Raw genomic sequence first — 25,151 nt, forward strand, 5'->3', positions numbered from 1 at the left:
CAGGGAGATCAGCTCTGTGCTTTGTGTCCACCTAGATGTGTGGGATAGGGAAGGGAGGGTGGGAGGGAGATGCAAGAGGGAGGAGATATGGGGATATATGTATATGTATAGCTGATTCACTTTGTTATGAAGCAGAAACTAACACGCCATTGTAAAGCAATTATACTCCAATAAAGATGGTTAAAAAAGAAAAAAAAGTGTTGGCAGAGCTACATTCTTTTCTGGAGGCTCTTAGGGGTGTTTCTGTTCCCTGGACTTTATCCGCTTCCAGCGGTCACTTGTAGTCCTTGACTCAGAGTCCCCTTTCACCACCTACAAACCCCAAAATGTTGCATCTCTCTGATTCTGCTTCTATTAGGACATCTTTCTCTTTCTCTTTCTACAATTGGGAATGGTTTTCTGCTTTTAAGGACTCATGCAATTAGATTTGTTCCATGAGGTAATCCAGGATAATCTTTCTATCTCAAGGCCTATAACTTCAGCCATATCTGCAAAGTCCTCTTTACCATGTAAGGTAACATATTATTGGGTTCTAGGGATTAGGGTGAGGGCATTTTTAGGAGCCATTATGCTGCCTACCACACCCTTAACAAGTGACCTTGAGAAAATTACTGAGACTTTAAAGCCTTACTTTCCTCAAACATAAAATGGAAAGAAAGATAACTAGTTAATATCATGAAAGTGAAACAGTATATATGAAATCAACTAATTCAAAAAATAAGATTTCTTCTTTTTCTTTGTGATTGGCATGATTCTCAGAGTTCAGTTACTTGAAGAGTTACTTTTTTTTAAACAGAACTAAGGAATTTCAGGGTTCAGGTGCTGTAAGATTGTCTGAATTATCTGAGTAACATTTAGCTAAGCACAGGTGTAAAGCATTTGATTTACTCCCTGGTGTCCTTTATCTTCTCATCCCACTAAATCCATATCCCTTGTCTAGCTCCAGCCAGTAGAGTCAGAGCTTGTTTTACTGTTTAACTAAAGTTCAATTTAAATTTGCTCTACATCTCCAGATTCTCAGCCCTGGTTGCATATTATAATCACCTGGGGAGATTTCAAGACCTACTTGATGCCAGAGTTTTACCTATCATGGATATTTGAGGAGGGACCTGGAATGAAATGCTCTAGCTTATGGTTTGGGGAGCCAAATCATAGTCTACACTGAGCCAAATCATTTGCGAGATCACCTCTAAAAAGGAATTTATCTGTGGTGACTGATGCTCTTCCTTTGTCAGTATGCTTGTCCCTCTTTGGGGGAAAAGAAGAAGGGGAAAAAACCCCCAGCGGTTGGGCTGCCTGAATTATAACCTGATGCTGTGGAATTAGTGTTGGCTCAGAGCGCACATCTTCGGATACCCATTCTCTCTCCTGCTTCCTTGCATGAGCTTATATCCTTGGGCAGTTTTTCATCCACCACCCTCTTTTGCTTCTAATCTTAGCAAGTAAAGTCTCTCCTTAATGAAACAGCATTTCATGAGACTTACTGGGAGCATAGGTCTGTTCCAGACCTATCCTATGTTAGCTAAAGCAGATATAAGTGATGTATTTTTGGCATTCATCCTTGTGGATTGGAGAGAGAAGACAGAATTTTATCCTTTAGGTGTCATATGACTGGGCAAATGGGCTCATTCCCTCTACTGCCTACCATGTAAAATACTGAGGGTGTTACCTCTAGAAGGTATCTTCTAGGTATCAAAATAGCTCAGATAAGTCATATTTCTCAGTAAAAGGTGACAAAACTATGGCTTAGGTGGTGAATTTTCCATGTCAATTTGTCTGGGCCACCATGCCCAGTTATTTGGTCAAATACTATTCTGGATATTTCTGTGATGGTGTTTTTGTGTTTTTTAAAATTTTTATGTTTTATTTATTTATATTTTTGGCTGCATTGGGTCTTCGTTGCTGCACGTGGGCTTTCTCTATTTGCAGCAAGCGAGGGCTACTCTTTGTTGTGGTGTGCGGGCTTCTCATTGCAGTGGCTTCTCTTGTTGCAGAGCATGGGCGCTAGGTGCACGGGCTCAGTAGCTGTGGTGCATGGGCTTAGTTGCTCCACGGCATGTGAGATCTTCCCAGACCAGGGCTCAAACCCGTGTCCCCTGCATTGGCAGGCGGATTCTTAACCACTGTGCCAGCAGGGTAGTCCCTGTGATGGTGTTTTTGGATGAAATTCATATTTAAATTGGTGGTGGACTTTGAGTAAAGCAGATTATCCTCCATAATATGCATGGGCCTCATCCAATCAGTTGAAGCTCTTAATAAAGACTGACCTCCCTGTCGCAAAAAGGAATTCTGCCAGAAGACTTACAGAAATTGAACTGCAACTCTTCCGAGAGTCTCTAGACAGCCTAACCTGCAGATTTTGAATTTACCAAGCCTCTATTATTGTGTGAACCAGTTGTTTAAAATCTCTCTCTCTTTCTCTATCTTTATATAGATATGGATATAGATCTAGGTATCAATATCGATATCTAGATCTATATCTGTCAGTATATATGGGCACATTGTATACACATGATGTTGGTTCTGTTTTTCTGGAGAACCTTGACTAATACAGTGGCCCATATAAATAAAAGGACGAACCCAAGTTCACCCAGGTAGAAAGTAGTACAATGAGAACTGGAACTTAAGGCCTCATGACTCATTCAGCCGTGAACACTGACCCAGAACTGGCGTCCGCACACTCTGGCCCACTGTTCAGATCTCGCTTGACTCCTGGTTTTGTACATAACGTTTTGCTTGAACCCAGCCGCATCCATTCATTAACGTATTGTGCATGGCTGTTTCTGTGCTACAGCAGCAGATGGGCAGTTGCAATGGAGACGTATGGTACAGAAAATCCAAAATATTTACTATCTGACCCTTTACAAAAAAGATCTGCTGACCCCTGCTCCAGGATGCCATCTGATTTCTGATAGCACTGAGGAGAATAATTCATGCACATTGGGATAGATTGTTAATCTCACGTCCTCCTTAGGTCAAAGATCTCTTAAATGCTCACCCTTGCAATAGCCAGCTTGGGGAGCATTGTCTGAGGATGCAGAAATTTTTCTTGCCAGGTCTTTCCAATCCACACTGCTCCCTGACTATGGTTCTTAAAACCTATTTTTTAAAAAATTTTTTATTGGAGTATAGTTGATTTACAGTGTTGTGTTAGTTTCAGGTGTAGAGCAAAGTGAATCAGTTATACATGTACATATATCCACTTTTTTTTTTTCTTTTTTCAGTACGCGGGCCTCTCACTGTTGTGGCCTTTCCCGTTGTGGAGCACAGGCTCCAGACGCGCAGGCTCAGCAGCCATGGCTCACGGGCCCAGCCGCTCCGCGGCATGTGGGATCTTCGCGGACCGGGGCACGAACCCGTGTCCCCTGCATCAGCAGGCCGACTCTCAACCACTGTGCCACCAGGGAAGCCCCACTTTTATTTTTTTTTGGAGTCTTTTCCAAATAGCCCATTACAGAGTACTGAATGGAGTTCCCTGGGCTAATAAGAAGAGCAGGTTCTTATTAGTTATCTATTTTATGTATAGTAGTGTGTATATTTCAGTCCCAATCTCCCAATTTAGCCTCCCTGCCACAGTCCCCTGGTAACCCTAAGTTTGTTTTCTACATCCGTGCCTCTGCTTCTAAAACCTGTCTGTTTTAACCAACTACCACTCATTGCTTACTGTCTCTGGCTTCATGTACTTGATAATAAATCTACTTCTTGTTCTATCCTGGATGACATGTTCCAAGGACTGAGATAATATCTTATTCTACATAATTTGTCCTTGATATTGTCTATCTTGGGGTCTTCATCTATGTCCCAAAGAACACAGTCACTCTGTCTTCTAGTACTACTACTAATACCACATTTTATGGCATGAATTTGACCCAATGCACTGAACTATCCCTTTAGAAGCTGTATGCAACCTGTCACTGGGTTTTAGCACAGGGGTAGAACTCAGATTAGTGATCATATTTAAACAAATCTACTTGACCAGAAACTTTTTGTCTCACCATTTATTACACAAGTAAAGTAACTTCTGTCTTTGCATCTATGATATAAATATTTTTAATTTCCTAAATTATCTGAAAAATTATTTAGAGCTTCCATTTCAGTAGGCATTGGAATTGCTGTGTTATGACTATTTCATTATTTTATTTCCAAGTGTTAAATTAGGCTTCAAGCTTTGGCCAAGAGTAGACAGGAAAGGGTTTCAAAGAAATGAAGAGTGGGAAAAACTTCTGATGCAAGGGAGACTTAATAAAGATTTGATTTTGAATCAATAATTTATAATAAAGGTTTGAGTTTGAATCAATAATTTATGTCATTGCAAAATAGCTCCCTGGTAAAATTCCATTCTTTGGTAATCATTAAGTACAGAAATTAACCATCAAAATATGCAGTGATCTTCTTCATTTTCTAAAAACAAACCTATATCTAGATGAGAGGAGAATTCATCTCATAACTCAGGCTCTGGACTTACGACTCCAAGTCCTGTCTTCTTTCAACCATACCTGCTAAGTTTCTGTCTAACTTCTTGAGCATGAGGTAATGGCGTCAGCTTTCATCCCCTTCCTCAGTATATAGCTTGGTGAGTATGAGTAAGGGATCTAAAACTTGAGAACCTGGGTTCAAATCTTGACTCTAAAATTTACTTGTTGAGTACTCTTGAGCATGTTATCTGTTTTTGCCTCAGTTTTCTCATCTATAAAATAGAGATACCATTACTTCTCTCAGGGAGTTGCTATGAGGGTGAAAGAGAAAATTCATACAATGCAAGAATTTATCAGTTCTTGGAACACAATAAATACCGAAAAATAATGTTAGCCATTATCAAGGCCCCCTCATTTTATGGATAATATAGATTAGTTTATTATATAGGTCTAATATTTACATATACATAAACATTTTGTACCTATGTGTGTGTATACGTTCTTCTTAGAAAGTGAGCAGTCAACATTCACATCTAAAAATCTGTGCTCTGTGAAATGTAGATATCCTGTGTACAGACACAGTGCTATAGTTATCTATTGCTACATAATAAAGAAGTCCAAACTTAGTGGTGAAATAAACAAAAATTTTAATATGTGCCCAGATTCTGTGGGTCAGCAATTCAAACAGTACACAGAGGAGATGGCTTGTCTCTACTCCATGACTGATGTCTGGAACCTCAGCACATGAGGATTCAGATGGCTGGGGCTGGAATCATCTAGATAATTTTAATTCACATGTCTGGCCCTTGAAGACTGGGCCCAACAAGGACTGTTGACTGGAGTGCCTATAGATGGCTGCCCAGGTGGCTTGGACTTCTCATAACGTGGTAGTTAGGATTCAAGATAGAGTATTCCAAGAGAATGAGTGTCCAGGGTTGAAGCATTCCACGAGAATCATGCAAAAGCTGCATGACCTTTTATGACCTAGTCTTAGATGTTACATAGCATCACTTTCATTATATACTATTGCAGGCGTTGGAGACCTTTTTCCATAAAGTGTCAGACAGTCAATATTTTAGGCCTTACAAGCCATACAGTCTCTTTTGCAACTACTTAGCTCTGCTGCTGTGATGTGAAAACAGACACAAACAATACATATACTAAGGAACATGGCTGTGTTCCAATAAAGCTTCATTTATAAAAGCTGGTAGAGGCCTAGACTTGGCCCACCAGCCATAATTTACTGACCCCTGCTCTATTGTTTGAAGCCATGGAAAGCCTGCCTAAATTCAAGGGAAAATGCCCACATCTGGATGCGAAGAATGGCAATGAATCTGAGACCCTGTATTAAAACCACTACATATGGGATATTTATAAGAGGATCTGTCTGCATACCTTGTTTCTCCCATGTATGCTGGATATGAGGTATTGGGACATCTTACATCTCTGTAAGCCTGGGTCAGGGTCAAAGTTGGAATCTGAACTCAATGACCTTGATTTCTGGAATAATCGGTAACTCTAATTACGATTTGCTTACACTCCTTACCCCAATAAATATACCACAAAAGATAGATTTCAAGTAAACAATTGCTTTATGGCAGATTTTTATTAAGTCTCCATTGACAGAATTATTCCATTTTGGTTGGAAAGCATGAGTTTTGTTTCTTTCCTACAGAGATCTGCAACTTTTCAGATGTGGCATTTCATTCTACTGAGAGGATGATGTAGGTTTTTATAAACGGAAAAAGCAGGGCAGGCTGAGTTCACTCAGATCGTACTAATGCTTACAGGAATAACCGAAACTGGAACACAGGCTTCCAGGTTTTCCTGTCCTGTGCTCTTTCCGGTAGGTGCCATTGTCTGCTGGGTCTGGCAGTAATAATTTCTGACCTTTACCTCTCTGTGCTCTTGTGAAGTGGTTTGGGGCTTTGTTAGCTTTCTTATGAGTGTGTACTAAATTGTGTCCATAAAGTAAGCTGAATTCCTCAGGGAAGGATGATAGCTGTTACTGTGTTATTACTGCAAATGTTGTGTTGGTTACCTTTTTTTCTTTTCTTTTGTCCAGTTGTATCCTGAACTTAAAAGTTATATTATCCGAAATGAAAGATGTGCATCTGGTAGAAAAGACTAATTTAAGGGATGAAAATTCCTGATGATTGTTTCAGTCAACCCTTAATACACACTGAGCTTCATTAGTAAATAGACAACTCTCAGACCATTCCCTTGGAAGAGGTCGCATAATCAGCCTTTGTGTTGATTTCGCATTCTGTTTGGTAGAGACAGAACAAATTAGAATAATTAGCTGGTACAGGACAGCACAAAGAACTTTCTTCTGTTTTTGTGATGCATCCTGTAATAAGGGTTGAAAATGAGACTGGAGGTAAGAACGTGAAACTCAGAAGAGCAAAGGAGAGAGGATATTGTTTCTTTGAAAATATTCTTTCAGTGTTGGCCCAGAAGAAATATGAAGCTGAGGAAATTTTTTTTTTAATGATGATTTTTGTGTTGATGATGTGAGTGTGGAATTAGTAAGAATCAGGAAGCAAGCATCCTTTTCCACCAAGGACTTGGGAGCAAATGAAACCATAAATACTCCCCGCTCTTGGAAACCCTTTTGGAGCAGTAATCAGAGAAGGGTAAAGGCAAAGCCTCAGGGCAGAGGTGTTCAGAGCAAAGGGATAGGAGGAGAACAAAAGGAGAGTGGATATGTTTAGAGCTGTCATTTTGAAATTTACCTGCTTCTGATTCAGTGCTGCTTTGCTGCTGTGTTGGTCCAGTGGAAATCCTCAAAGCAGGAGCAGCCGTATTTTAAAATAAGCTTAGAACAACTGACTTTAATCCAGGTCTCTTTAGCTCAAGAGCACAGAGGAGAGTGTGAGGAAAGAGTGAGGCCACAAGGAATTGTTCACTGGGTACCTTTTCCCCAAACCTCACTAACTGGGAGAAACTGACCACTGGATTATGTGCCTTGAAGGAAAGCAAAAATGTTGAAAGCAAAGAGTGTGGAGCTTGTTTAGAAAGCAAGCTCTATCCTTTGGTCACCTGCTGATGATAATAGCATTGGCTGAGACCTGACCATTTACAACGAAGGCACTTCTGTAGGTAATAAGTTCCAGGAGGGCCCGAACTGAGTATGTCTGTTTCAGCATTTAGCATGGTCTAGCATCTGAGAGGCCGGTACATTATTGGCATATAGTAGACTTAAAAATGAATATTTGTGGATTGTCTGAATGAGTGGATGTGTGTGATTCACATCCTATTTGCAGGTCCTATGCCCTACAGTGGATTTTCAGTGTCAGGTTGTGAAAGTATTTATGACGGGGATTGGCATTGTTCCCTATCTAATGGATAAAGATTACACATGAAAGGACTTTACATTGACATCCCAAAAGCCTCACAGGAATTACTTAACAAAAAAATAAAATTGGATTCTGTATAATTTCTAATTTGTAAGCTGGCCAGAACACTGGTATTTCAGCCAGTCCTCTGGTAGTTCCGATGACGTCCCCATGATCACCCAGGCATAATCAGAATGGCTTTAGGATTTGGGAGCCAAAATGTTCCTCAGTATTTATGGCATTGCTAGTCCATTTAAGAAAATGGACTACTGAAAAAATAGCTTCAGACACAATATGGCATTATATGATTTAGCATGAAATCTGAGAAATATAGAGGTTATCTGAAGCCTGCAATGGTAACGTTCCCTCTGCTATTGAAATTATTGTCTTTAAACAAAGATTCTACATCAGTAATGCTATATATATATTTTTTTTTATGATATTCAGGTTAATTTCCTATCCTCTCTAAGGAAGTAATTGGTTGCTTGGTATGAGAGATGGTGTGGCTTCCAAAGGTGAAAAGTATTATTCTGTTGTAATTTCCAGCTACCTAAGGATGGGAGAGGCCCAGGACACTGCAGTCAGTATATTATGTGGAGCAGGTTATATTGTGGTTTATTTATGAACTTTTACATGTTTATTTTCTGTGCAAGTTTGTGTGCTCCTTTTTGAGTTTTGGTAGATAAGTGTTTTGTAACTTTGGAATACTTGGAGTTATATATATATATATATATATATATATAAAACATATATATATATATATATATTTTAATGTAGTAGTTAAAGCCGTGGAGAGTGTACTAGTCTACCTAGGTTCAAATTCTGGCTTTACCCTATGACTTCCCTGTGGCTTCCTCTGCTCACCTATTAAAAAGTAGGATAATAAGACTGCTGTGGTGAGTTACATACTAAGTGCTATTTAAGCATTTGCTGTAATGATCATGTATACTCGAAGGCAAGGAACTTGCCCCTTGATCGTCTCTGTATTCCTAGTACTTAAGAATTCCTAGTGCTTTCCTAGTGCATTGTCTTAGGATAGAGATAGTTCAGTATAGTTCTTCTCACTATAAAGTACTGTTACGTTGAACGTCTTTGCTTGTGTACTAATAATCTATGACATATCTGCTGAGGACAAGGAAAGGAATAGTTTTACAACTGCAATGGATAACAAAAGATTGTATGACGTAATGCCTTTATTATGTAATTATAAAACTAACAAATGATCATGGTAGAAAATTTGAAAAACTCCTAGACAAAAGAGAGATCAACAACATTTGGAGTAACTTTCAGAGTGTAGAGCTGTCCATGAATATTAGTGCTTTCATATTTTCCAGGACTTTCAGTAGACTCTGCTTCTTAAGAGTCTATTCATGATATTTTACTTTAATGATGTTTTCATCATGGGGACACACACACACACACACAGAAATCTGTTAAAAAAAAAAGAAAGGCATGTAAATCACTGATGTTTCAGATAGCCACATGAAATAAATAGTTTTATTTATTACAAACATCAATAAACAAGATGGGGAAGGGCCTAGACATACTTTCACAGGATTTTTAGGAAAAAACAGATGTTTTCCTGAAGAAAAGTAGACTTCAGTTGTGTGATAATGGACTACAAAGATGTGACGTGCAAACATAGGTATTTGAAACTCAAATATTTTTCTCTGTAGTTCCATCAGGTCAAGCTAAGACCAATGGGTGACATGCTTCAGGAAGGCAACTATAAGGAAGTACTTTGTAGAAATTATAGCTGTTCGTATGCTGGATGACTTAACTCAACAAGTAGAGCATTCAAGATACGAGGACTGCTCAAACAGAGGCCAGATTACCAGTACTTTTATAGCATGAATTCTTACATTGGATGAGGTGATAAAACAGATGACGTCAACTTCTAAAATCGAGATCATATTTCCCTTTGAGTCCTAACACTATGATAATATAATCTCAGTTATGGTATAAAGCAGGTAACTGATTTGAGAAGGGTAGTGAGTTGGAGGACATATTGACTGATTCATTCCACAAATACTTTACTAAGGGACTATGCTAAGGGCCTGGGATCCCATGAAACAAAATGCCAGCAGAAGTGAATCTCTTTAATGAAGCAAAGTATGTGGAAGACAAATCATTAAATGCTTACTTACAGTAAAGCATGCAATGTATCCTGAAATAGGATATATAAATGACTATATGTCCAGGGCTTGCCCCAAGAGCAAGTCTTCTCTAAATGGATTCTTTTCTTTTCTCTTTCTTTACCTTGTCTTCCCCACTTATACCTCTACTCTCTGCTTCAGTGAAAGATATTTCTCCTTTCCACTTCTAGCTGAAAAAAAAACAAGTCTCGGGTGTCAATTTACTATGTAACTGTGGGTCCCTCTCTGTATTACAAAACAAGACTCAGGGGACAGTGAGTCCTGATATCATGACCTCCAAAAGGGTCACAAGGGATCTCTGAAAATTTCAATCGTTTTAGAGTCTTTTCTACATCTTTTCCAATGATTCAGGTATGGAGGTTTCTATATCTTGGGCCTAGAATTCCTTCTACTGAGTGGTGGGTCGATGTGGTTTTAGTGCTTATATCCTATAAGTTCTTTTAATTAGTGTCTTATAGCCTCCCGAAGTGTTTATATATATATGACTGGCCACCATTTAAAATGAAAAAAATAATTTACATTGCTACTTATCCTCACTGAGTTGCCTATTTAAGAAGCAGAACTACACTGTCAGAGCATCCACTTTTGTAATACCTTAGCCATAGTATTTTAACATATATAGTAGTTCTCAATATTTACAGTGTATTGGAAGCACCATATTAGTCAGGGTACTCCAGAGAAACAGAACCAATAGGAGATATATAATAAATATAATGTAATGTATGTAATTGCTTTAACATATGTAATAGGTATTAAACATATTAAATATATTGTATATGAAATATAAGCTGGAGACTAGGAAGTCCAGGGGTGTAGTTTTCAGAACTGACGTAAGCCACAGTCAGAGGGCAGGGGATCAGATCAAACACTCAGGCAGAGAGAGCAAATTCTCCTTTCCTCTGACTTTTTATTCTTTTGGGGCCCTCAAGAGATTGGATGAGGCCCACCTACACTGGAGAGGGAAATCTGCTTTACTCCATCTACCAATTCAAATGCTAATCTCATCTGGGAACACCCTCACAGACCCACCCAGAAATAATGTTTAGCAAAATATCTGTGTATCTCAGGATATAGTTGAGAGTTGACACTTAAAATTAACCATTACATCCTGCAAACCTTAAAATATACCAATGCCTCAGTCCAACCCCCAGAAATTCATATTTAATTGGTATAAATTACAGGCTGGGCTTTAAGATTATCAAAAGCTCCCCAGGAGATTTCAATGAATCACCAAAAGTTAAGAACCATTAACATCATAGAACATTTCTTTCTTGATGAGAAATCAAAATGCTTCTCACTTTTAGCGTTGATGCCCTGGGAGAGATATTATCTACCTCTGTAAGGTGGCTTCAGAGTATCCCACTGTACCCCATGTAGTCAGTATTTTCAAACAGGCCACTGCAAACATGTGCCTCCAAGTCTGGTCAAAGTCAGTCCAAATATTTTTCCCCAATATGGTAGTAGATGGGCAGAATTTCTTTTATGATCACCACGTTGTATGGTAGGCACAATTATTCCCATGTAGAGGGTGAACTGAGATTCAGAGAAAAATAGGGGTGCATATTGCCACAAAGCTAGCAAATGTAAAAAATTAGGAAAAGGTCAAGTTTTCTGATCCGAGTTAAATAAGTAGTAGGTATCATTATTTTATTTATTCCACAGATACTACTGTCAGGGGTGAGTAGAAAAAAAGCAAATGAATAAAAATGTAGTCAGCCTATGAACGGGAAGATTAGCTAGCATCCTTCACACAAAAGACCTGATATGTATCGGCCACTAGAGAGGTTTAGTCAGCTGTATTTACAGTCCCATAAATGGAAAGAAGCATCATAACAAATGGAAATTCTATGAATCCAGGAAAAAACACATCAAATTAAATAAATAATTCACGGGCAGAGCAAAGATTACAGAGTTGGCTCTGATAACAAAGTATCTAAAAGAAGTGGTGGTGTGTTTCTCCAACCACACAGGCTGCCAGTCCAGGTGCAAAGAAAAATAAATAGAACTATTATAGATCTAGTAAAAGTTAAACAGACAATAAAAACCAACAATGGAGATGAATTTTAAGTTGGTGATTCTTTGAACAATCTTCAAAAGATTTCATTTGCTCTGTTAACGCAATGTCAAGTCCATTTTAGAAATAAAAGAACGTTTTTCTGCTTGCTAGAGTTTAGACATAAATCCTCAAACTGTATTAAATCAAGATGCTTCTAGAATCATAGCGCTAAAGATCATCAAGGATTCTTAAAGAACTACAGTCACTCCCTCATTTTACAGGTGAGAAAGCCAAGGTCGTAAATGACTGTGTGATGGGCTTAAAGTCCACATGATTCCCATCAATGGCTAAAACAAGGTTAGAGTGCAGGTCTCCCATTTCCTCTTCACTTAATTATTCATCATTCTTTAGTCATTTTGAGCACAACTAGTGCACTGCTGTTTGAAACCTGACCTTTCCAATGGCAGTCAAAATGCCATACTTTAATAGTGCTTCCATTGTCTTTGACCAGAATATTAAATAACTGGCAATTATGTTCTGAGCTTCTTTCCAGATGAATTATATGTTAAGCTCTATTTCAATATTGATTTGTAATATACTTTAAAGCATGTTGATCTTCCTCTGGTCTCTTCTTACAGTTCTGAGCTACATGAATGCTAGAGTTCCTAAAATTTGTGATTTTCTGAATGGCCATCTCTACTATGTCCACCAACCCAACAATAGTCACTGCTTGCTGCTAGACAGAAAAAAAAAGTTAATAAATTTACAAGTGAAATCCTGTGTTCGTTTTTTTTAGTGAAAAACAGAAACCTATTTGATTTAGAATCTAAACCCTAGAAGCATACACAGGGCTTAAAGAAATGTATGATTCTTCTATGGAATATTGGAGAATTCTTGTTTAATCAATGGAAGCACATCATTAGTTTACTCAGGTCCCTAAAAAGGTGGAGGACCTCACTTAAAAGAAACAAGTGACTATCTTAGTTAATGTAAATAGAAATGCATTTCCAGCTTATTTATGGTTGTTCATTTCTATACCATACAGTGGTCTGTTTCTCAGGACATCAGTATAAAAGGCAAATTGATAGGTGAGAAGGATAAGTGGTATAATAAAAAAGTTAAAAGCATGGGCTACATGACATGGACAAGTTACTCAGCCTTTCTAATCTTCCATATGCACATCCATAAAACAGGGAATAAAACATATTACAAAGAGATATGCTTCTCCTCCCACCATGCTTTGGCCTTCACATGTTTGGGAGGCATAGGAGATCCAGTGCCTTTCCCCTCCATCCTATTCTTGGAAGAGGAATTGTTAACGTTATTGGTCAGTAACCAGAACATCTATGGAGCAATGGGTAGAATTATTACATTTGAAAGGGACAAACGTGTCACATGGTTCTGTCCCAGTAGCTCAGCTTATGATTCACAGAATAAGGCATGTTAGCTTAAGCTTGTCCCATGACCTAGTCATCTGTGATTTGGGGGCAAGAGAGTGAGAGAAGGAAAGCCTCAATTAGAATTCCAAAATGAAGTAACAGCGACTAGCTCACTAGTAATAAATAATACTTTGGTCTTTTCTGATGATCGTTTCTTGTGTATGGATCCCTTGGCAGGAAACTTAACCACCCACTTCAGAGGTCTGTTATGAAGTCCGATATGGTATAAAAAGTGCACAGTGCAGTGCCTCATATGCAATAAGCTGTCAAAGAATATTATCTAGATGATCTTGGATTTGCACTTAAATGTTTGTTATTAAGTCAGTTTGCATGGGACTAGTATCCAGAGCCTCAGGATAAAGTAGATTCATGTGAGTTAATAAATGAAAAGCTCTCTGAAATTCTAGATGGCAGGTCCTGTTAACTCAGGTAAGTGGAAGCTGGTGGCTGGGCGTTCCCTCAGGACATGTGTTTTGATGGAAAGAGGACTCAGGGTGTAGAAACCAGCTTGGCAGTGGATGGTAAACCATTGCCCTGCACATGCTGCCTCCTGTTAAGCAGAAGGCTCTCATGCAAATTGCTTTCTGAATCGTTAGCTGTCGGCAACCCTCATCTCTCCTCCTGCAGCTGTTCTTTCTGATTTTGCCTGCAAACTTTTCATATTGGGCAGGCTCCCAAGCCAAACAAGTTGTCCCTCTGCAGGCTTTGTTCCTGGGGACGAGAAGTGAACCTCACAGATAAGTCAAAGTAAGGATGCACCACGGACTAATACACACTGAAGGAACAGGCTCCTGCAAGCTAAGGTGATGATTGCCTTTGAAAGTAATTTTCATGCGGCTTCCTATGAGAATGTCAGCCAGGCTCCAGAAGTTATATGCTGCAATTTAAAAATTATCTGCCTCTGTAGACTTCTAAAGCTTCTATCAGCTAAGAAGTATCTTTTTTAAAAAAGAAAATATTTTTATACAATTTTAAAGACTACTTGCCATTTATTACAAAATATTGGCTATATTCCCCCTGTTGTACAATACATCCTGGAGCCTACTTTACACCCAATAGTTTGTACTTCCCACTTCCCAATTCCAACTCTTAAATTGCCATTCCCCCCTCCCCCACTGGCAATTACTAGTTTGTTCTCTATATCTGTGAGTCTGCTTCTTTTATATTCACTAGTTTGTTTTATTTCTTAGATTCCACATATAAGCGATATCATACAGTATTTATCTTTCTCTGTCTGACTTGTTTCTCTTAGAATAATGCCCTCCAAGTCCATCCATGTTGCTGCAAGTGGCAAAATTAATTTCATTCTTTTTTATGGCTGAGTAGTATTTATATATATATGTATGCAAATATATAAATTTAAATTATATATATATATAATTTTCTTTATTCATTGATCTGTTGATGGACACTCAGGTTGTTTCCACGTCTTGGCAATCGTAAATAACGCCTCTATGATGCTGCGAACATTGGGGTGCATGTATCTTTTTGAATTATAGTTTTGTCTGGATATATGCCCAGGAGTGGGATTGCTGGATCATATGGTAATTCTATTTTTAGCTTTTGAGGGACCTCCGTACTGTTTGCCACAGTGGCTGTACCAATTTATTACATTCCCACCAGAGGAATGTGTGGGAAATCTCTGTACCTTGTGCTCAATTTTACTGTGAACCTAAAACTTAATTAATTCCCAGCAGCATTAGCAAATAAGACCATGCATTTTTTAAAAAATATTTTTTTAAGGCATCGTAAATATTTGCTGAATAAAATGAGAAACTCTATCTGGATTGGGTGGATTAAATCAGCAGAAACTAAGCTTCACCTGTGATTTTAGCAGCTGAACTGGTTGAGAAATTCAAAGCAGAACAGGCACAAGTCCTCTCTGAACAAGGTAAGGTACAAGAAAAGGATGGATGTTGTAGGCAAATCATAACACTCTATCGTGGCTAAATATAATATCAGGAATTAAATAACTTGAAATCATATAAAAATTTCCTTTACTCGTATGCCCCCTCCCACATAAAGTGGAAGGTGAGCACAAATGTAAATCAAGCAGGCAGAGGCTCCCACTATCTTATAAATGAAATCAAAATTTTCAAGTGTTTTCTTCAGAATCCCTTTTGCCTGGGTGCAGAAGAAAAAGTAGCTGATCAGTGCACCCAAAGGTAAAATGAAAAATAGTAAAAGAAAGTTTTTCTACATTTTTGAATTTAAAATCTGAAATACATTTCTTTAACACTCTTCTTATTTATACCCATGTATGTACCTTAAAAACCAAAATTAAAATTAAATTGTATTAGAGCAGAGGAGCAAAAATTTCCAGCCAATCCAAAGGTTAAGTGGTGCCTGATACACTGTTTGAATAAAGTTACGAATCCATATCCAGACTCAGCTAGAAAATTAAAGCGTGCTGTGATCACTTGGTACGAAGAGGGGTCATGGCAATTGATTTTATTTATACACACTTCCATACATAATAATTTATCAAATTTGTCCTATGCCACTTTCCATGCTTATTTAATCCTCATTTAATCTCTACCAAATGAATACTGTGAAACATGTTTAATCATTATTCCCATTTCCAAGATGTGGAAACTGAGGCAGGAAGTATGGTACATCAAAATTCAGAAATTTTGTCACTCCAAATATCTCCAGGTCTAGCTCTTTAACCTGTATAATAGTCTTTTTCTCTTTTCCTTGCCGTGTGAACCTTTCATCTTCTCCCACTGTCAAATTCAAATGTTAACTCTAACCTCTCTTGACCTCCGCTATCCACTGAAGGATGCCTTCTGGCTTCCTAGAAAAGCTTCACCATTCTTAGCAGAGTACTTGAGATCTAGCAGGTGCTTTGTTAAGTGAATGAGTTAATAAACATATAAGAGAGCATTCAAATTGCCATTTAAGGGATGGAGAAACAGGATCTGAAAGATTAAGTAACTTCCTTCATGTAAGGGGTCAAGCTGGAATTCAGATTCTGAAGCCCAAGTGATCATCCTCAGAAAAATCTAAGTTATCTTCATTGGGATAGAATATGCTCAGTCTATATCCCTCACTAGACTCTAAGGAACAAGAAGGCAGTACTAGGTACCTAATGCACTTCATTTTGGGTAAATTTTTCATTTATGCAAAAATACGTGTGTAAAGATAGACTAAAGCCTTAAGCTTTCCCTGCTGGATTCCCTGCTCAACTGTGAGTACTCCTGTGATGAAAACTCGCCTAACACACTGAATGACCTCGACCAAGCAGCTTTCCTTTACAGCCTCCATTTTCTTTTCTGTAAAATACTGTTGACAGGACATGTTCCACCTGCCTCATAGAAATGCGTTTATAAAGCACTTTGGAAAGCATGAAGCTTTCTTCAAAAGCAAGCAAGTATTTTAAATGTCATTATTACAGGACTCCTTAAAAGGAGCCTTTTTATGGTGGAAAGAAACCTTAGCTTATCAATTGTGCAACTCAACCACAGAAAATTTAAGGCAGAACATGCATGACACAATAATAATTCCAAATAAATCCTTCTAATAGTTAAGTAAAGAGAAGTCAAAATTCTTCTCTGGACTATTTTGATTTCATACAAAGGGCATCCCTTTAGAAGTTATGGAAGTTCAGATACAGAGCCTCAAACTCTAGATTGCAATGCGACATTTGTTTCTGAACTTCTGCTGCCAGTCTTGCTAACAGTTCACTTGCAATGTAATATATTACTGCATTTCATTTCTAGGTAAGAACATTATTTACTCACAGGAGAAATACTTTCCTGAGGAAAGACTGTCTTTGGAAACTTTCAAGGACATTTGAGAAATGCTTCAGCCCAAGCCACAAAATTATGAGCATGCTTTTGTGCCTCTCTGTTCCCAGGGCACCATTTTTAAAAACCTTTCATTTAAGTTTATTGCAAGCATCCATCTTCCCTTTCCAGAAAAACTAGCAATTAACACAACTTCATTGATTTCCAGTTTTCCTAGGTGTCATTTCATAATGCATATATTGTAAGCAGTTCACATCATCATTTTCATCGCTTTCAACATTTTCCATGTTGTCTCCCTACCTGAATTGTGACTTTTTGTATGGAAAGTTTTATTTATCACTTGCATCTTACTTTGAATAAATCTGAAATCAACATTCAGTACTATTTAAGTATTTTTATTTTCTTCAGTATGTTTCTAACTTAGCAAACTATGGGTAAAAATGCCATGTAACAACAATATGTAATATTTACATAGAGCCCATGTAGTGAACATAGTCCTAAACTCTTACCAAATCCTCACCAGACCCTATAAAGTAGGTACTATTAACCTTGTCATTTGATAGATGAGAAAACTGATGCATAAACTGGTTAAGTAACCTGTCTGAGGTCAGATAGCTAGTGATTACTTTCCCCATCACCGCCACTGTTTAGTTAATGCGTCCTTCCCATCTCAGTTCAAATGCCACTGACACAAAGAAGCCTTTCTTTGACCTCCTGAAAATACTGGGTCTCGTTGCTTTTACAGCATCATATGTTTATTATTCATTTCACATATTTGTGTGATTATCTAATTATATTTGAACGTATTTTTCCTAAGGGTAACTCTAGTCCAGCTGTGCTTTCCAAATTAGGAAATCCGGGACTACGTGGGCTATGTCTGTTTTGCTTATTACTGTACTTTCAGTATTTGGTGCATGGTAAGTATTCAGGAAATGTGCTGGATGGATGAATACAGGACTTTGTAAGAACAAATAAATAAATGACTGGATCAATAAATTTGGTTGATCATAACATAAACAACAGTGCCATGTTAAAATTTTTCTCTGGGTCTATACACAAACTCTTCTCAGACAGGGTTCCTGTTTGCTGTCTACACCACCAGTTGGAAGAGAAAAAAGCCAATCAAGGTCTGACTGTCATTATGTGTACAGGCTGAAGCTGATGCATTAGGTTGAGAGACAGGGTGATTTAGGAATAATTTTACTTCTGGCTGAACTATATATAGAACCAAGTCTTACATAATAAAAAAAAATCTACTTTTAATATGTTTGTGTGAAGAATGAAATAGGAGCATCAAGCCCATTAATTGTGATATTTAATTATATCGTCCCATTTCCACATTCATTTCCATGAATTTGGATGCCTTTAGGTCAAGCTAACCCAAGCATTTACACCACCATGATAAATAGTGAAATATCAATGGACACACAGAAAGAAAATTTCCCAAATTTAGCAGAGAACACATTAGCATGAACTTGTAAATTTAACATTCAAGTTCATTGGTGCGCAGAGAACCAAGTGACTTTTGTTAAAGTAGGAAACTTTATGACTATGTGAGGAGATGAACATTGACAAAGTGCTCCCTATTTTAAAACCAGGACATTAGAAATATTTTAATGAATTTATTTTTTTGCATATCTGCCATCTAGGTGACAGTAAAACTCAATATTTATACATCAGATTTTTAAAACATTGTGCATATATACTGTATACTGCTACAGAATATAAGTTGCCCCCAAATCTCCAAGATACAATATGGGATCAAACAAACAAACAGAATGACAAGAAAAACCAACTGTAATATTTTGACACCTCTTAATTATTAAATAATTATGTTTCGAGAAATAGAAGTTTAAAAATTGTGCTCTGAAGAGTATTTAAAATATGAATGAACCTTCAAGATGGCAGAGGAGTAAGACGTGGAGATCACCTTCCTCTCCACAAATACATCAGAAATACATCTACATGTGGAACAACTACAGAACACCTACTGAACACTGGCAGAAGACCTCAGACTTCCCAAAAGGCAAGAAACTCCCCACGTACTTGGGTAGGGCAAAAGAAAAAAGAAAAAACAGACAAAAGAATAGGGATGGGACCTGCACCTTTGGGAGGGAGCTGTGAAGGAGGAAAAGTTTACACACACTATGAAGACCCTTCACTGGTAGAGACAGGGAGCAGTGGGTGGGGGGAAGCTTTGGAGACACGGAGGAGAGCACAGCAACAGGGGTGCGAAAGGCAAAGCGGAGAGCATCCCGCACAGATCGGTGCTGACCAGCACTCACCAGCCTCAGAGGCTTCTCTGCTCACCTGCCAGGGCAGGTGGGGGCTGGGAGCTGAGGCTCGGGCTTCAGAGGTGAGATCCCAGGTAGAGGACTGGGGTTGCCTGCGTGAACACAGCCTGAAGGGGGCTAGTGTGCCACAGCTATCTGGGAGGGAGTCCAGGAAAATGTCTGGATCTGCCTAAGAGGCAAGACACCACTGTTTCGGGGTGCACAAGAAGAGGGGATTAATAAAGCACTGCCGAAACGAGCTCCAGAGATGGGCGCGAGCCGCGGCTATCAGCGCGGACCCCAGAAACAGGCATAAGATGCTAAGGCTGCTGCTGCAGCCACCAAGAATCCTGTGTGAAAGCACAAGCCACTGTCCACACTTCCCCTCCCGGGAGCCTTTGCAGCCCGCCATTGCCAGGGTCCCGAATTCCAGGGACAACTTCCGCGGGAGAACGCACGGCGTGCCTCAGGCTGGTGCAACATCACGCTGGCCTCTGCTGCGGCAGGCTCGCCCCGCACTCCGTACCCCACCCTGCCCCCGGCCTGAGTGAGCCAGAGCCCCCGAAGCAGCTGCTCCTTTAACCCTGTACTGTCTGGGTGAAGAAAAGACGCCCTCAGGTGACCTACACGCAGAGGCGGGGCCAAATCCAAAGCTGAGCCCCAGGAGCTGTGCGAACAAAGAAGAAAAAGGGAAATCTATCCCAGCAGTGGAATACCTGAATAGACAATGAATCATCCCAAAATTGAGGCGGTGGACGTTCTGTGATTTTTGTCTGTATAGCTTTGCTTATACCATTTGTCCTATGGTTCTGTCTGTACGTCTTTTGTTTTTTTGCTTTTTAGTATAGTTTATAGGGCTTGTTATCATTGGTGGACTTCTTTTTTGGTTTGGTTGCTCTCTTCTTTCTTTCTTTTTTAAATTACTTTTTAATTTTTAAAAATTTTTAATATTTTTTTATTTTAATAACTTTATTTTATTTATTTTTTACTTTCTTTCTTTTTTTCTCCCTTTTGTTCTGAGCCGTGTGGCTGACAGGGTCTGGGTGCTCCGAAGGGTGTCAGGCCTGTGCCTCTGAGGCAGGAGAGCCAAGTTCAGGACATTGGTCCACGAGAGACCCCCCCCGGCACCACGTAATATCAAAAGGCGAAAGCTCTCCCAGAGATCTCCATCTAAACGCTAACACCCAGCTCCACTCAACGACCAGCAAGCTACAGTGCTGGAAACCCTATGCCAAACAACTAGCAAGAGAGGAACATAACTCCATCCATTAGCACACAGGCTGCCTAAAATCATAATAAGGTCACAGACACCCCAAAACACACCACAGGATGCGGTCCTGCCCACCTGAAAGACAAGATGCAGCCTCATCCACCAGAACACAGGCACCACTCCCATCCACCAGGAAGCCTACACAACCCACTGAACCTACCTTAGCCATTGGGGGCAGACACCAAAAACAGCAGGAACTACGAACCTGCAGCCTGCAAAAAGGAGACCCCAAACACAGTAAGTTAAGTAAAATGAGAATACAGAGAAATACACAGCAGATGAAGGAACAAGGAAAAAACCCACCAGACCAAACAAATGAGGAGGAAATAGGCAGTCCACCTGAAAAAGAACTCAGAGTAATCATAGTAAAGATGAGCCAAAAGCTTGGAAACAGAATGGAGAAAATACAATAAACGCTTAACAAGGACCTAGAAGAACTAAGGAGCAAACAAATAATGATGAAGAACACAATAAATGAAATTAAAAATTCCCTGTAAGGAATCAATAGCAGAATAACTGAGGCAGAAGAACAGAAAAGTGACCTGGAAGATAAAATAGTAGAAATAACTACTGCAGAGCAGAATAAAGAAAAAAGAATAAAAAGAATTGAGGACAGTCTCAGAGACCTCTGGGACAACACTAAACACACCAACAGTAGAATTATAGGGGTCGCAGAAGACGAAGAGAAAAAGAAAGGGACTGAGAAAATATTTGAGGAGAATACAGTTGGAAACTTCCCTTATATGGGAAAGGAAATAGGCAATCAAGTCCAGGAAGTGCAGACAGTGCCATACAGGAAACATCCAAGGAGAAACATGCCAAGACACATATTAATCAAACTATCAAAAATTAAATACAAAGAAAAAATATTAAAAGCAGCAAGGGAAAACAACAAATAACATACAAGGGAATCCCCATAAGGTTAACAACTGACCTTTCAGCAGAAACTCTGCAAGCCAGAAGGGAGTGGCAAGACATATTCAAAGTGATGAAAGGGAAAAACCTACAACCAAGATAATTCTACCCAGCAAGGATCTCATTCAGATTCGACGGAGAAATTAAAACCTTTACAGACAAGCCAAGGCTAAGAGAATTCAGCACCACAAAACCAGCTTTACTACAAATGCTAAAGGAAATTCTCTAGATAGGAAACACAAGAGAAGGAAAAAACCTCCAATAACAAACCCAGAAGAATTAAGAAAATGGGAATAGGAACATACATATCAATAACTACCTTAATGTAAATGAATTAAATGCTCCAACCAAAGGACATAGACTGGCTGAATGGACAGAAAAACAAGACCCCTATATATGCTGTCTACAAAGGAACCACTTCAGACACATACTAGGGACACATACAGACTGAAAGTGAGGGGATGGAAAAAGATATTCCATGCAAATGGATATCAAAAGAAAGCTGGAATAGCAATTCTCATATCAGACAAAATAGACTTTAAAATAAAGACTATTACAAGAGACAAAGAAGGACACTACATAATGATCAAGGGATTGATCCAAGAAGAAGATATAACAATTGTAAATATTTACGCACCTAAAACAGGAGCACCTCAATACATAAGGCAAATGCTAACAGCCATAGAAGGGGAAATCAACAGTAACACAATCATAGGAGGGGACTTTAACACCCCACTTTCACCAAACGACAGATCATCCAAAATGAAAATAAATAAGGAAACACAAGCTTTAAATGACACATTAAACAAGATGGACTTAATTGATATTTATAGAACATTCCATCCATAAAGAACAGAATACAGTTTCTTCTCAAGTGCTCATGGAACATTCTCCAGGATAGATCATATATTGACTTGTCACAAGTCAAGCCCTGGTAAATGTACGAAAATTAAAATCGTATCAAGTACCTATTCTGACCATAATGCTACAAGACTAGATATCAATTACAGGAAAAAAACTGTAAAAAATACAAAAACATGGAGGCTAAACAATATGTTACTAAATTACAAAGAGATCACTGAAGAAATCAAAAAATACCTAGAAACGAATGACAATGAAAACACGATGACGCAAAACCTACGGGATGCTGCAAAAGCAGTTGTAAGAGGGCAGTTTATAGCAATACAAGCCTACCTCAAGAAGGAAGAAACAACTCAAATAAACAATCTAACCTTACACTTAAAGCAAATAGGGAAAGAAGAACAAAAAAAACCCCAAAGTTAGCAGAAGGAAAGAAATCATAAAAATCATATCAGAAATAAATGAAAAACAAATGAAGGAAACGAGAGCAAAAATCAATAAAACTAAAAGCTGGTTCTTTGAGAAGATAAACAAAATTGATAAACCATTAGCCAGACTCATTAAGAAAAAAAGGAAGAAGACTCAAATCAATAGAATTAGAAATGAAAAAGGAGAAGTAACAACAGACACTGCAGAAATACAACGGATCATGAGAGATCACTACAAGCAACGCTATGCCAATAAAATGGACAACCTGGAAGAAACACACAAATTCTTAGAAATGCACAACCTTCTGAGACTGAACCAGGAAGAAATAGAAAATAGAAAGACACCAATCAGAAGCACTGAAATAGAGACTGTGATTAAAAATCTTCCAACAAACAAAAGCCCAGGACCAGATGGTTTCACAGGCGAGTTCTAGCAAACATTTAGAGAAGAGCTAACACCTATCCTTCTCAAACTCTTCCAAAATATAGCAGAGGGAGAAACATTCCCAAACTCATTCTATGAGGCCACCATCACCCTGATGCCAAAACCAGACAAAGATGTCACAAAGAAAGAAAACTACAGACCAATATCACTGATGAACATAGATGCAAAAATCCTCAACAAAATACCAGCAAACAGAATCCAACAGCACATTAAAAGGATCCTACACCATGATCAAGTGGAGTTTATCCCAGGAATGAAAGCATTCTTCAATATATGCAAATCAATCAATGTGATAAACCATATTAACAAATAGAAGGAGAAAAACCATATGATCATCTGAATAGATGCAGGAAAAGCTTTCCACAAAATTCAACACCCATTTACGATAAAAACCCTCCAGAAAGTAGGCATAGAGGGAACTTGCCTCAACATAATAAAGGCCATATATGACAAACCCAGAGCCAACACCGTTTTCAATGGTGAAAAACTGAAACCATTTCCTCTAAGATGAGGAACAAGACAAGGTTGTTCACTCTCACCACTATTATTCAACATAGTTTTGGAAGTTCTAGCCACAGAAATCAGAGAAGAAAAAGAAATAAAAGGAATCCGAATTGGAAAAGAAGAAGTAAAGCTGTCACTGTTTGCAGATGACATGATACTATACATAGAGAATCCTAAAGATGCTACCAGAACACTACTAGAGCTAATCAATGAATTTGGTTATATAGCAGGATACAAAATAAATGAACAGAAATCTCTTGCATTCCTATACACTAATAATGAAAAATCTGAAACACAAATTAAGGAAACACTCCCACTTAACACTGCAACAAAAAGAATAAAATACCTAGGAATAAACCTACCTTAAGGAGACAAAAGACCTTTATGCAGAAAACGGTAAGACACTGAGGAAAGAAATTAAACATGATACAAACAGATGGAGAGATATACCATGTTCTTGGATTGGAAGAATCAACATTGTGAAAATGACAATACTACCCACAGCAATCTACAGATTCAATGCAATACCTATCCAACTACCAACGGCATTTTTCACAGAATTAGAACAAAAAATTTCACAATTTGTATGGAAACACAAAAGACCCTGAATACCCAAAGCAATCTTGAGAAAGAAAAACAGAGCTAGAGGAATTACGCTCCCAGGCCTCAGACTATATTACAAAGGTACACTAACCAAGACAGTATGGTACTGGCACAAAGACAGAAATATACATCAATGGAACAGGATAGAAAGCCCAGAGAGAAACCCACGCACATATGGTCACCTTATTTTTCATAAAGGAGGCAAGAATATACAATGGAGAAAAGACAGCCTCTTCAATAATGGTGCTGGGAAAACTGGACAGCTACATTTAAAAGAATGAAATTAGAACACTCCCTAACACCATACACAAAAATAAACTCCAAATGGATTAAAGACCTAAATGTAAGACCAGACGCTATAAAACTCTTAGAGGAAAACATAGGCAGAATACTCTATGACATAAATCACAGCAAGATCCTTTTTGACCCACCTCCTAGAAAAATGGAAATAAAAACAAAAATAAACAAATGGGACCTAATGAAACTTCAAAGCTTTTGCACAGCAAAGGAAACCATAAACAAGATGAAAAGACAATCCTGAGAATGGGAGAAAATATTTGCAAATGAAGAAACTGACAAAGTATTAATCTCAAAATATACAAGCAGCTCATGCAGCTCAACATCAAAAAAACAAACAAGCCAATCCCAAAATGGGCAGAAGCCCTAAACAGACATTTCTCCAAAGAAAATATACAGATTGACAACAAACCCATGAAAGGATGTTCAACATCACTAATCATTAGAGAAATGCAAATCAAA

General features: G+C 38.4%; 1 protein-coding gene across 1 annotated transcript in view; it reads right to left on the reverse strand.

Moving 5' to 3' along the window:
- Window positions 1-25,151, reverse strand: part of LOC137210076 (uncharacterized) — a 114,325-nt gene that overhangs the window by 28,332 nt on the left and 60,842 nt on the right. Inside the window, exon 7 of the mRNA XM_067711691.1 lies at window positions 20,797-20,848. The gene's annotated coding sequence lies outside the window, so the exon portion shown is untranslated. The remainder of the gene's footprint in view (window positions 1-20,796; window positions 20,849-25,151) is intronic.

Source organism: Pseudorca crassidens, chromosome 17 (genome assembly GCF_039906515.1).
Source record: "Pseudorca crassidens isolate mPseCra1 chromosome 17, mPseCra1.hap1, whole genome shotgun sequence".
NCBI lineage: Eukaryota > Metazoa > Chordata > Mammalia > Artiodactyla > Delphinidae > Pseudorca > Pseudorca crassidens.